At 35.3% G+C, this 13,520-nt stretch overlaps 2 protein-coding genes across 2 annotated transcripts in view; one reads left to right on the top strand and one right to left on the bottom strand.

Annotated features, from left to right (window-relative positions):
* The window catches only part of LOC127837787 (tripartite motif-containing protein 45-like), a 96,952-nt gene that overhangs the window by 68,508 nt on the left and 14,924 nt on the right, over window positions 1-13,520 (bottom strand). The gene's annotated exons all lie outside the window — the stretch shown is intronic.
* LOC127837813 (solute carrier family 49 member 4 homolog) overlaps window positions 1-13,520 on the top strand; it is a 97,919-nt gene that overhangs the window by 82,560 nt on the left and 1,839 nt on the right. The window lies entirely within an intron of this gene.

Raw genomic sequence — 13,520 nt, 5'->3', positions numbered from 1 at the left:
ATGAGTAAGCGGTCGATAGTGGCATAATTCGGTATAAATAATAATAATAATAATGTTCAATGTCAAAAAACTCTAAAAGCAACAGACGTAAGGTGTCTTCTGATTGGCTAACACTCAAGGGTCGGTGAAAATTAAACGTCGAAGTACATTTCTCGATCTACTTAGTAGGTCTTGTAGACTTTCGACGTCATGGTACTTCATATAGACACTAAGTACTGGTCCTACCCAGGAAACAGTTTGTTTCATCAAATGTCTCAATTCAACTTGACAGCTTGCTAAAGCAGTTGCATTTAGCATACAGTACACTGATTTAACATAATCAAAATCATGTGATGTGTCAAATCAATTTTGATTGACAAATTTGACAGGATTTTTGTTTAATCCAATAAGTTTTAGACTGTCAAATAACACACACTACGTATTGAAAGCCATACCTGGAACTTTCGTCTGTATATCACTGACTTCATCAGAAGAATGATTTCTACTGTTGGGAAACGTTAACACCACTTATTGTCTTCTTATTTATTATCAATGTATAATTATGTGTAACAGCATAACAACATACTTGATTCGCAATTAAAATATTTAATAAATACAGGTATCTTGCAGGTTTCTAATTTTCTTTCGCAAACTTTTGTTGAATAGTTTAAATTTTGTCGCCACTAAAAAACTAGCCATTTTGTAGCAATTCTAAAATCACAGTCTAAACTGCATACACTTAGCTCTATAGTTACAATTTGAATGCAAATATTAGAATGCATCATGTTATATCATCCATTTTTTTATATTTAAACATTCAAATAACACATAACATAGTACATATATAAAAAGGTATGTGGTATTGTGTGGAGATACAAAACACTTCACATCATTTATTTGCACATAAAATAATAGTTACAAAATAAGTAAAACTAAAACACAATCATCAACCTACATTTCAAGAATATTTACGTATATGAAATTACAAAGTGGTGTTATTGTATTACCTTTTACAAAATTAACATTGCTGGTTTTGTACTAGCCATAAAACATTTATCATGGATTAACAAGTAACAACCAATTTATTAATTACACAATAGAACGGAAATCATATTAATTACATTATGCATTTACTAAACAAGCTATTTGCTACTGTTTAGAATTACACTATCTTACTAAAAATGATCACAGGTACTTAGTGCTTTTACATACTTGTGGTAAGTTTTGTATTACTAGTTTGACAATTATCGGCAGACACTTGTCGATATACAGACAAAATTTGCATGGGGACTTTCTTTTTTTTCAGCATAATTGCCTTCAAATTGTTAATTTAACAACCCTTTGACATTGTTTGCACATCTGATCTTATTATACAATAGCTGATTTTGGTTTATAGATAGACATATATAGACTATTCAAAGTTCTATAAAAGTTCACACATGTTCCATCCAAGTAAACAAGCAAAACCAATAAAGATCACCACAGATAATAACTGTGTGTATAGCTTGGAAATTTGATAGTTCAGGAATCCCTCCTTTGTTGATTTCTGTAAACCAAAACTGTCAGTTTTGCTGGATAGAATGGCTTGTATGATGCTCAGCTCTTGCCTTCGGCTTCGCAGAACAGCTTCTAAAAACGGAAAACCAACAAATATCTTAAAATTTGATCAATAATGCAGACAATTTATAAATGTCTTGTTTTTTGTTGATTTCGAATCTGGAAGATTTTTTACGTAAGATTGTAGTACGAAAATCCAACGGTATCGGATTTTGTGGTTTTAGGCCTAAACTAATTATAGTGATATGTAACCTTTCGGGATATCGGTAAAGTGCGAGCAGACGAGGTGTAAATACGTTAAAAATTAAAGCTAAAAGACTAAAAAGTTAGATCGGAATATCTTTAAATTTTGTGAATAAATGTGTTTCTGGTGGATAACAACGACAACTTACCAGAATATTGCTCATAATCACACGTAAAACGTCTTTCTGAGACATTGTGTACACACCGGTCTTACTCACAATAACGAAGTGACGTCACCATCTATGTATAGAATGCTTTCTGAGAGCAATGTGTCACACCGGTCTTACTGACAATAACGTAGTGACGTCACCATTTATGTATAGAATGTTCTGAGAGCGAATGAAAATGCGTCACATATTCTGACAAATAAACAGCAGGGTGTCGTTATTGAAATACCGCGAGAATACTGGAAGAACAGAGATGCAAACTATAAAGTTTAAAACAAATAATTTTTTAACAAGCGTTTGTGATTTGTCAGGATAATAATAACAATAAGATATCGAAAAGATCAAAGCAAATAAATTCGACAGAAATCTGAGATTCGGCAATATATTAAAGACGGGTTATGTTCACTTAAATTGTGTTTGGTAAAGACTGTAACTATAGGTAGTGAACCAGTCTTCGGCTTATACTCACTGAAGAAGAGCATTCAGGGGAGATAATTGAGAAATGACTTAATTCTGGAACGGTTGCGAAGAAAAACAAATAATGCGAGAATATTTGGTGCGATTCGCTACACAATTATGATGTCATTGATATAACTTTTCCTGAGGTATGTATTTACATGTGATTTAGCATATGTCAAAGTGTTTTGGATTTGTTCAAGGCCATAAATAGCATCGCGAAAATATAATTATGTCGCGTGGCAAATTTTTTTGAGACGTATCCATATGTGGTATTCTTATGTAATTTTATGTCTAAATTCCCATATGTATGAACGGTCAACGCCCGCTTCGCGGGCTTTTGCCCGTATTACAGGGATACGATAGACAACATAAAAAAATGTTTCATTATCGCTGAAACTGTTAAAAAACATTTAAATATAACAATAATATTCTCTAAAAAATGTAGTCTTGCTGTTTTGAAATAAGGTTTGAAATTTTGTTTTCTAAATAACTTAATTCAAAACAAAAGTTTAATTATAGTGTTTTTTACTTGTTAGTCGCATATTTACCGCAGTATAATGTGTGTATAATAGGCAAACCATACATTAGTAAAATTCAATCTGCCTGCGCACATAGAAGGAATGGGTCAATTAGGTGCTGCGTTTCCTTTGCTTACTTCAGTTAGAGGTCAATTGACATGACGCCTTATCTATGATCGCTCCGCCCACTAGAATTGATCCACCAATCAGCGATCGATTAATCGGGCGCACTCGTTAGCAACGACCTGTCCGCCATTTTCTAAACAAGCTACATGTTTAGGTTCACTTTTATTCCAACGAGTTTCTTTTGTTTTCCTCTTTAAAAAAACGATTAAAAATGGTTAAACGGTGTCAATGGGGATTATGTAACTCGGACAATCGATATCCTGAAAGATAAGTTGGTGACATTTAATTTATATCGTTTCCAAAGCCGAAAAGAGATCTTGAGAAGTGTAAGAGATGTATAAATACACGCGGTCGTCACCACGAACAACTGAACGTCGACACTGTCAAAGCCAATTATGATATATTTTATCGGATATACTAGCAGATTTAAATAGTTTATGTTATCGATCTGATTATCACATAATATTTCACTTTTTTAAATAGTTTTATCAGTTACTAGGTCAGAAGCGAGGTTCATCTGCATTACTTAAAGAGAAATAAAACCCAGCATGAAGCCTAATTCATGCTGTGTTTTATTACTCTGATAGTAATGCACTTAATTGACATCATACATGTTATTTGAAGGTGACATGTGATATATTATTTTATTAACGGTATCTACACATTTGCACTCATGTGTTGTCACCAACAAACGCTTTTAATCCAAACTAGGAGCTCGAATGCCTAGATCTCATTTTTTAACGAGTTTCGTTTATTTTGTTCGGATTAAAAAATGGAAATGAAATATGGCAAAAACGGTGTAAAAAGGGTTAATGCAACTCTGACATTTTGTATCCAGAAAGATAAGTTAGATGAATTAAATTTATACCATTTCCAACGCGGCAATGCGGTCTTGACAAGAGCGAGTGGAAGCTTCAAGAATTACCGAGATCCCCTTTATAGAACATTAATTTATTTCACAAACTTGAACTGTCATATAAGCAATAACTAAGCATTATTAAGTATGTAATATGTCACGTGTGCATGTAAAATAATTGAAAATTTTGGTACCCAATTCGTGTAACTTTATTAAATCCCCGTTAAAAATCGCGTTTCTGTGTGTGTCAGAAACAAGTGAAAACCATTTTATTATTATTTTAATAAAGACGTATCGATAAATGCTATTGTAAAAGAGTTATTTTTACTGATATTAGTTAACCAATAAATGCGGTAACTTCGGGGAAGTCGGTACCTGCGCGAGCGTCTGATATTGGTAGCCTTATTAATTTATAATAGCCTGACCGTATTCCATTTCGTACAACGCTAATTTTATATCAGACAATGTCCAAACTTACTGTGTTGTGTTTGCGCTTGAAATTAAAGTGATTGATAAATGTCCCATAAGCAATGTTTAATATGATTAATATCACTTTTATACGCAATAACATGTGGGAATGAGGTACCCACCCGGCGTCAGAAAGCGCGTTAAACTTCACCGAATTCCCAGTTATAAAGCGCTATTTCGTGTCAAATACACGGGTAGGGGGAAATGTTTCGGTAATAATTTTGTTAATAACACGGGTAAATACCGGTGAAGTGTTAATTTATTGCAAATACCACCAGTACACGTAATAACGGGTTCGATTTCGGTAAGCGCGCAAGCGTTTGAGAGCGTGTTTAATGTACCGATTTACCCGTTATAAATAGCTGATGTTTTCTTTAATCGTATATTTTTTTGCATTTGCAGAATAACTAAATGGCATCAACCCCTTTACAAGTGTAATATGGTGTTAAACAAGTCCATAAAATCATCCGGAATATCGCGTAAATCTATATGCAGTCTATAGGCAAAGAAGCCATTTTGGTGTTAGCTTGTCTAGGTTTTCTTCCCGCTGAGCCACGTGATTAAGTGGGCGGAGCGATCACTGATAAGGCGTCATGTCAATTATTTACGTAATTGCAATCACAAGGCTCCGGCTTCAAAGTAATTGCGGAGCGTTCTTACATAATAAAAGTCGTAGTCGCATGGTATTTGCGTTTTGCGTCCTATTTGGTCACGTGGTTCTTTTTCGCGGGTGTTTTGGCATTCATGATATGAGGCTATTAATAGATGCGCCTGTCGATAAACAAAGGAAAGTTTACGGGGTATAACAACGCAATAGGTTACGCTCTCGCATACAACTCAATGACGTAGTACAGGTCGTAAATTGAGAGATTCGGGAAAAAGTTGACGCTTATTTATATTCTCAGTTTATAAAACGTTGAACATAAGTTCAACAATAACTTCAGCGATACGATAGACAAAAAAAAGTTTCATAATTGCTAAACCCGAATATAACAAACAATTTATAATAATAATACGAATGCAATAGTAGAAGGTTAGTAGAAGGTTAAGCTTGTTTATATTCACAGTTGTCAATACATAGACAGTTGGATATGAGTTCATCAATTACTACAGGCATACTATAGGCAACCTCGAAAATGCTTTTTAATCGCTAAAACCGAAAACAACTTAATATATTATATCAAATATATTTATAACAATAAATGTCTTTTAAAAATGTAGTCGGCGTATACGCTGACTTAAAAATAAAGTTAGCAATTTACTTTTCTAAATAATTAAATACAATTAAACAAAAGTTAAACTATTGTGTTGTGTTTTTCACTTGTAAGCTGCATATTCACCGCATGAAATGTGTGTTAGCATTGTCAAACCACACATTAGTGAGAGTAAAAAAAAAATATACTACGGGAGAGGACTTCATATGTGTCCTCATATGCCTTGTTATGAGTATCTTTCTTCACTGTCGAAATATATCGTATATTTATATTTGATTTAAACGCAGTTTTCTTTCGACACATTTAAATCACACGTCAATAGCGTCGTCATGCGAAAATGGGTCTTATGCGTTTCGGCAAGCGTTTGTTAAACCCAACATGTGCTTTTGCGCAGTTAGGCCATAGACGATGCTGTTCGCTTTAAAATCACTCAATATGTTATGTTTCTCCTTACCAGAAGGAGGGAGAGCTGAGTGGGCTATTTATATGATGGGCGCATATGGAATAAGACCCGTTTTCGCATGACGAGGGTCATTACAAATCTCATTGCGAATTGAAAATGCCGCATTTAAGAACAATGCTTTTTGATACAAAATTGAATTGAAAATAGCAAACTTGTTAATAATGGCAGCCTATCCACACATTAAGGAATGATTTCCAGACGTGCTGACCAAGTACGGCAAACATTGTGGTATGATAATTAAACGATTTTCTCTTATCGTGACACTAAACTATTTCGCTAATGATTGTTTTCTCATCTTGGAGGCGAAAGTGAAATTCTGCGAGATGGATTGTTACGCGTAATTGTAACAGGGCCATAATTTGTGCCGTTTGAGCATACAGAGAGTAGTCCGGAATTTCTTACACTGAACAGTGCTACATCTTTTAAATTGAGCACATACGCAGTGATGTAGCAAAAATTCAAAGGTTGTATCTCGAATCAGCTTATTAAATATTCGAAAATATTCATGCGTGTCTGTTGGCGTATGTAAAAGTCACTAAGATGAAAACTGAAACAGCTACGCCTAAAAGCGCATTAGTGCTCTATACAAATGTTTATGTTAGCGTTGTTGACACCGTGTGAAATGCTCGGGTAACAAGTTAAGCATAAACAGCAATGTTTATATACTTTTATTCCTCCATATACAATATACGAAGATTATTGTATATTTTGAATTTGTATATGGTGTCAAAAATCAAAAGTTTGGTACACGGAACTTTCATAATGAATTTATATTCTTGGTGAGATAGTCATTTGATATTAGAAAAAAATATTCCTTTAATATGATGGTGACTGCAAATTTTCTTTATATTAAGTTATCATTACCATTTTCATCATACTTCCATGCTTTCAGAACTTCCAAAAAGCATGTTGTTTTTATTTTGTCTTCGTTATTTCTATGAAATAATAAGGATGATAAAAAGTGCACACAAAACTCGACCCATGCGCTATGACACACACTTTATAAAGTTGAATGGCGTGTGTTCATTTTAAACTTGCGATTGATTTTCAAAAATGAATTGCGTGTTAAATTATGCAATAGCGAACATCTTCAGTGCCTTAAGCGCTTTGATTACCTCAAGCTGTCTGGCAAACAATATGCATACACACAATCACACATGTCTGTATGGCTTTTATAAATATCAGGATTGATACAAATAAGTGCATTATTGAAGTCCACCACTTTGTCACATGTAGAATATATCAAATGCATTACTGAAATCCATATTTTTGGCACAGGTTTGTATTTAATGAATGGTTTGTGCCTGGCAAAATCGTTTTGAAATAATTGTCTGTAACAACACCAACACAAGCGGTTAGAATAGATAATATTGTGAACCGAGATCTGATTAACACTACACGTAATAAGTTTAATAGAATCTTCCAGTCCGCACAGACTAATCAGGGACGACACTTTTAGCTTAAACGAAATTTATCGTTTATGGTAGGTAGCTTCTAAACGACAGCCCGGTGTTCACGGATAGTCTTGTCCCTGATCATCGTGTGACGATGACATTTAAAACACACGCACTAAGCCCATTTTTTAAAGCGTCTACATTTTCCATGATAACTAGGTTCACGGCTGAACTCAAACTGTTATATCAGCTAAGTATCTGTCACCAGTAGGCAGAGGGCTAGGTAATCATTCGCTATGGCAGTTTTAGACCAGGCTGTAAAGGTGTCTGATATTTCTGCTTGGATTTCATTTTTCAATTCTGTATACCAAGGTATCAAACATATGCGGTGTGGATTACGTTAACAATTGCACGTTCGCATCGCAGCTGTTCAATCAGACCTAGGAAATGGCAAAACATGGACAAAATTAGTTTTCCATTAAACTAAAAATACCTTAAAAGCGTAGAGTTTCGTCCCTGCTAGGTCAATACGCGACGACATCATACACACAGTCACTGTTTACCCAGAGAGAGGCTCATATATAGTTAAATACTACATTGTATTGACTACTGGCGTACAAAGAAAGCGGTGCATATCCATAAGTTACGCCGCACAAACATCAGTGCACGAAAAAGTCGACCATGAACCCAGGAATTCTTTACCATGTTTCTCTTTAATGTTTTTAATATGTGAATGCGATCTCTATAAGGTTCGCAATACGTACATGTTCTTGAAGGTCATCTCCGTCTACCGTAATTACTGTAAGTTTTCGTACACGTCCTTTTTTGTCCAAAATAATTATTTTTCGTGACTCTTAATTTTCGGACATCCGCGTTTTCGTCTATCATTAATGTCTCTAAATTTTCGGACAGTATATTTAACAGCGCTATTTTAACAGATTTCGACACTGTTTTCGTTTATCTTGTACCACTTTAATCATGATTTTTAAAAAGGAATTAAGGTCATAAAACATAGGAGACGCATGCCTGGCGGCAATGGACCATAATTAATTAACATTTGCGTAATTGGCTAAATAACCGTGTATGCCGGCAGAAAACAATCGCTTCACCAAACAGCCTTTTAAATTATTCCTATTAAGGAAGCAGTATGTTTAATGATTTGACTTTTTTGTTCTGTATCATTTCAGGCAAGATTTAGAAAGCTTTGAAGTTGTATTTATTTCAACGTAGAAACACTATTGTGATTTGAGTTATTGGTTTTATTTCAATATCATTATAATTTTCGGACATTTAATGTTTCTAAATTTTCGGACACCTGCATTTTTTGAATATTAACCGTATCTACATTTTCGGTCACGACTTTTTAAGATTATTGTTAAGTGTCCGAAAACTTATACTTAAAACGGTAGGTATTGCGCATGCGCATAACGTCGCCACATACCCACGTTCTCGCCACATTCCAGAAAATACTCTCCACGTCCTCTCGGGACCATGTGTATGGTTGTTTCGACTTACCAAACACTCTTCTAGAAATAAATTTTAAAAAGATTCGCTGATGAGTAGTAAATTGCTTGCTGATTGAACGTGTGTGTGTTCATTTCGAAGTTTGAGGATTAATAATGGGTGGATCCAGAGTGTGTTCTCGCACCCATACATGTACCTTAGTAGCTGACTAGACTCACGAAAGTTGTGACGAATAGTGTTATACCGGTAATTGCAGTATTCAGCTATTACGTCGTGACGAATAGTGTTATACCGGTAATTGCAGTATCCAGCTATTACGTCGTGACGAATAGTGTTATACCGGTAATTGCAGTATCCAGCTATTACGTCGTGACGAATAGTGTTATACCGGTAATTGCAGTATCCAGCTATTACGTCGTGACGAATAGTGTTATACCGGTAATTGCAGTATCCAGCTATTTCGTCGTTACTGACAGATTGTCAATTTTGGTGTTATAGGAGATAGTCGGAGTACTCGGAGGAGACCCCAACTGCCCGGTATTGTGACTACTTACCAAAAGCATATGATTACTGGATCGGAGATTGAACCCGGGTCGTCTCGGTGAGAAGAGCGTGTACCAACCACACTGTGTTAATCGGACTGCCTGCCGCTCAAACACTCTAAAGTCAATACCCTGCTCACCGACCATATCGACGATATTGTACGGTCATACGCACTTTTATCTTAACCGGTACATTCAAACTTGATGCGGTGACCAAGTAATTTCTCGTGCGGTGAGTTCTATGTATACGTTTCTAAATGGACATACATCATTCAAGAAAGGGTTCGTGTTGGTTTCTATCCAAATCATCCCAATCATGTGGCCAGCATACGCTTGTAGCACCACATATTTGAGGTAACATGTATTGTGTTCATTGTAAGTCTTGTTAACACGTTCATGGTTGGTAAATATTCTATATAGATCTACATGTATGATACAAACCATATCGTGTATATATTATAACCGTCGAGTCTAAACCGATAATGCATCTCTTTATCCATTTATAGTTATAACTTGTGTCTGCTATGAATTGCTTCACATTGAAAATAGACGATACGTGTAGTGATTCTTTACCATCTTAAAGTTCTAATGATCTGTGTTCGCCTAATTCGAAGGTCAAAATCAAGTACATAACATGTATGTCGACTTATCTCGCGGTATTTCATCAATGCCCTCGCTTTTGTTTGAAAACAAATATGCATGCCCTAGTTGTTAAATCTGAGAGAAAACATATCTTGTTTTTCATTGCATTGTATCTCTCAAATATTTCTCAAGTATTTTTCAAAGATTGTTATATGGTTTGGAGTGAGGTAATTAGCCTACACATTTGTTTTCATGACTGATATCTGAACCTTTGTGCGAAAGTGTTAATTTGGTCCTGAAAAGTTCCATTCTCAATACGTTCAATAATCATTGAAGTAATTTAATTAGCAATGGTAATACCGCACAGTTTAAGTATTCTAGATACAATGTTATCAAGTCTAGACGCTTTATTGCTTTTTAAAATGAGCAAGCTGGACATATGGACATTTCTAGACATCGTATATTGGTAATGGTTCGATGTAATACATATGTGATTTTGATTATCACACAAATGGTTCATGTTCGATCATTGAATACCATTATCAAGGCCCTATTGTTTGAAAAAAGAGGTCTGCAAATATAATAATGAATTTAAAGGGATATTTTCACGTTTTGGTAAATAGACACATTTGAAAAAATTTGTTTCAGATTCGCAAAATTTCGTTTTAGTTAGGATATGTGTGAGGAAACAGTAATACTGAACATTTACCATGGTCTAATATAGAAATTATATGCATCTTTTGACGATTTAAAACCCTGAAAATTAAAATGCGTTTCAACGCGAAACGATTGAATAATTTGGAGAGTTCTGTTGTTGTCGTTTAATTTTGTGAAACTACGAAGATTGCTTATATAAAGTATAAAATACGTCTCTCAGACATACTTGGCAAGATGGCCGAGCGGTCTAATTGCTTTTTACTCAGGAGGTCATTGGTTCGAGCCCTGCTGCGGGCTACTTTTTTTTTACTTTTTTAATTTTTATTCTTGATTTTTTACCTGGAGCTTTTTAAATCCAATGTTTACATTTATCAATATAGAGCATTTAATGACAAACTTCAAAACATGCCAAAATCTGTGAAAAGGCCCCTTTAATCAAGACAATTCAGAGGATGTGAATGAATGTTCTTTAACAGTTGTTGATCCCCGTGGCTTCTTAGTGCATCGGTGAGAAGCATACGTCCCTCTCGGGTATGTGGGCAGTCGCTCCAACGAACAAAATCGGCGAGCGACAACCCTTGCGAAGGGCGGACAACGCAGGCGCCGGAAGTTCCCGGTTGGCAGGCTATCGAATCGCCGTCCCGAAGCATGGTGCGATCGTCTTTGGAAACAGCGAACATGTATCCGGGAGCGGCTTTCCAGGTACCGGAAGTGTCCAGGAGCCGATCCCGACAACAGCGGTATTTAAGCGGCGCTGGTACATTATATTTGTGTTCAGTCTTGGAAGCTTCATACAGGTAAAATTGCGCTGTTTAATAAAAAGAAAGTATGATATTGAGTGTAATCTAATTCAAAATGTACCCTAAGGTACATTGTGGGAAAACTCGGATTTATGCTTTTGCGTAAATTGTTATCCCAAATAAGCCCGTGAAGTCCGCACAGGCAAATCAGGGATGACATTTTCCGTCGTTTATTTATTTTAAAGAAATCTCGTTGAAACGAAATTTCAATCAAGTCAAAAGTGTCGTCCCTGATGAACATGTGCGTACTGCACAGCTTATCTCGGACAAAACTTTACGCACATGAATTATTAAAGGTCAGTTTTCCCAAGACGCGGCTCATATTATTAACTTCCTCAAAGATTAAATATGAATCGTTTGCCAGCCAAAACAAGCACTTGAAGATAGAAAGAAATTGTGTCTATAACGAATCAAACGTAAATATCCGTATATTTTAAATTTCATTTTAGTATTTTTTCAATTTACCAATTTTTACTTGTAATATATATTAAATTTCATTGCAAACGTGAGTATATTTATAAGAAAACATTCAAACGTTGAGTAAATTCATTTTAACATATTCACGCCGAATTAGAGAGTATTACCTTGACCATAACACACCATACACATTTTAAACACTATTTGCACAATGTATTGTTTACGACGCATTTCGGTACATTACAAATGATAATTGTATTTATAAACCTATCTTACCAAAACATGGCTAATACAAGTAATTAGACTGAAATATGAATGAATACCGCAACAATCCCAATGAGCTCTGCTCTGAGAAAACAGGGCTTAATGCATGTGGGTAAAGTGTTTTCCCAGATAAGCCTGCGCAGTCCACACTTGCTAATCAGTTGCGACACGTGCCGCTGTACGGTATTTTTTTTTGTTTTAGTATCTTCTTACTGAAAACTCAGTTAAGGCGGAAAGAGTAAGACTGGCTTGCACAGAGCGATTATCAAATACATAACAAAACCATATATATGACCGGCTTTTCCACAGGATTTCGCCGGGAACACGTGGAACTCTCAATGAGTTATCCCCCATACATTAATCTAAGGTTCTAATAAGAACATATGCATTATGTGTTGTTAAATTTTTAGTGATCATTTTTCGGCGTAGCTGTTTAACGTCACTTTTGACCTTACCTGACCTTTGTAAGTGTCCAATAAAATTCAAATAAAATTCCCCGCGGCTAGACACGTATAAATACACTTCATTTATTCCATTGGCTGATTTGAGCATACCACCAGAACATTGGAAACTTGACCGCGTCTTTGTAACACTGTTTAACTGCGTGTTCAGCATGAAACAATTTTATCTCTAATGAAAAGGCTTGATAGATAGAAAGTTTTACACTCAACACTCGACATCAATACAGTGTTTGCTTGCACCTTCTATTTTCAGAGGGTTGCCAGCGCTAGAGCGTTTGTACTTAAATGCTATGTTCTCAAATTTAGTAATTACTTCCATATTCCTGTCTGTGTTCTTGTATATTTAAGTTAATAAATGTATCGTTTTACCCTACCCTGATATTCGTTTGGCCAAACCATTTTAAATTGTTTTCGAAATTGAACATTTAACATGTAAAAGTATAAAGTTTTAAACAAGCCGTCGTTCCAGCAGTGGAAGCGTGGCCTCACTTAAATGCATTGCATTCCAACCCGCAAGGTGTCAGGGTCAGTTCGCGGCCAGTAAAAAATCGTTTTGTAATATACTGTATAGACACTATCGCGTGAACTTGGTGAACTGGAATTTCCTTTAGACCAGAAATATGTTAAATGGAGATAGTCAGCGATATAATCATGGTATGTCAATAATAGATTCTTAATGTGTTTTCAACAATACACTGATAAATATTTTTTTGGATTTATTTAACAAGAATTATTCCACCATATTGACTAATTTATTAAGCATGAGCGCGATGATTCTCGATACTGTTAAAAATCGAATCAAATTGCAATGCCCGACAAACCACTAAAACAGGTTTGTTCGAAGAACGCGCGTATAAATATTTAAAATATGTACGGATACTTCGCGTGT

This window comes from Dreissena polymorpha, chromosome 7, assembly GCF_020536995.1.
Source record: "Dreissena polymorpha isolate Duluth1 chromosome 7, UMN_Dpol_1.0, whole genome shotgun sequence".
Taxonomy (NCBI): Eukaryota; Metazoa; Mollusca; class Bivalvia; order Myida; family Dreissenidae; genus Dreissena; species Dreissena polymorpha.
This window is presented reverse-complemented; position numbering and strand designations above follow the sequence as displayed.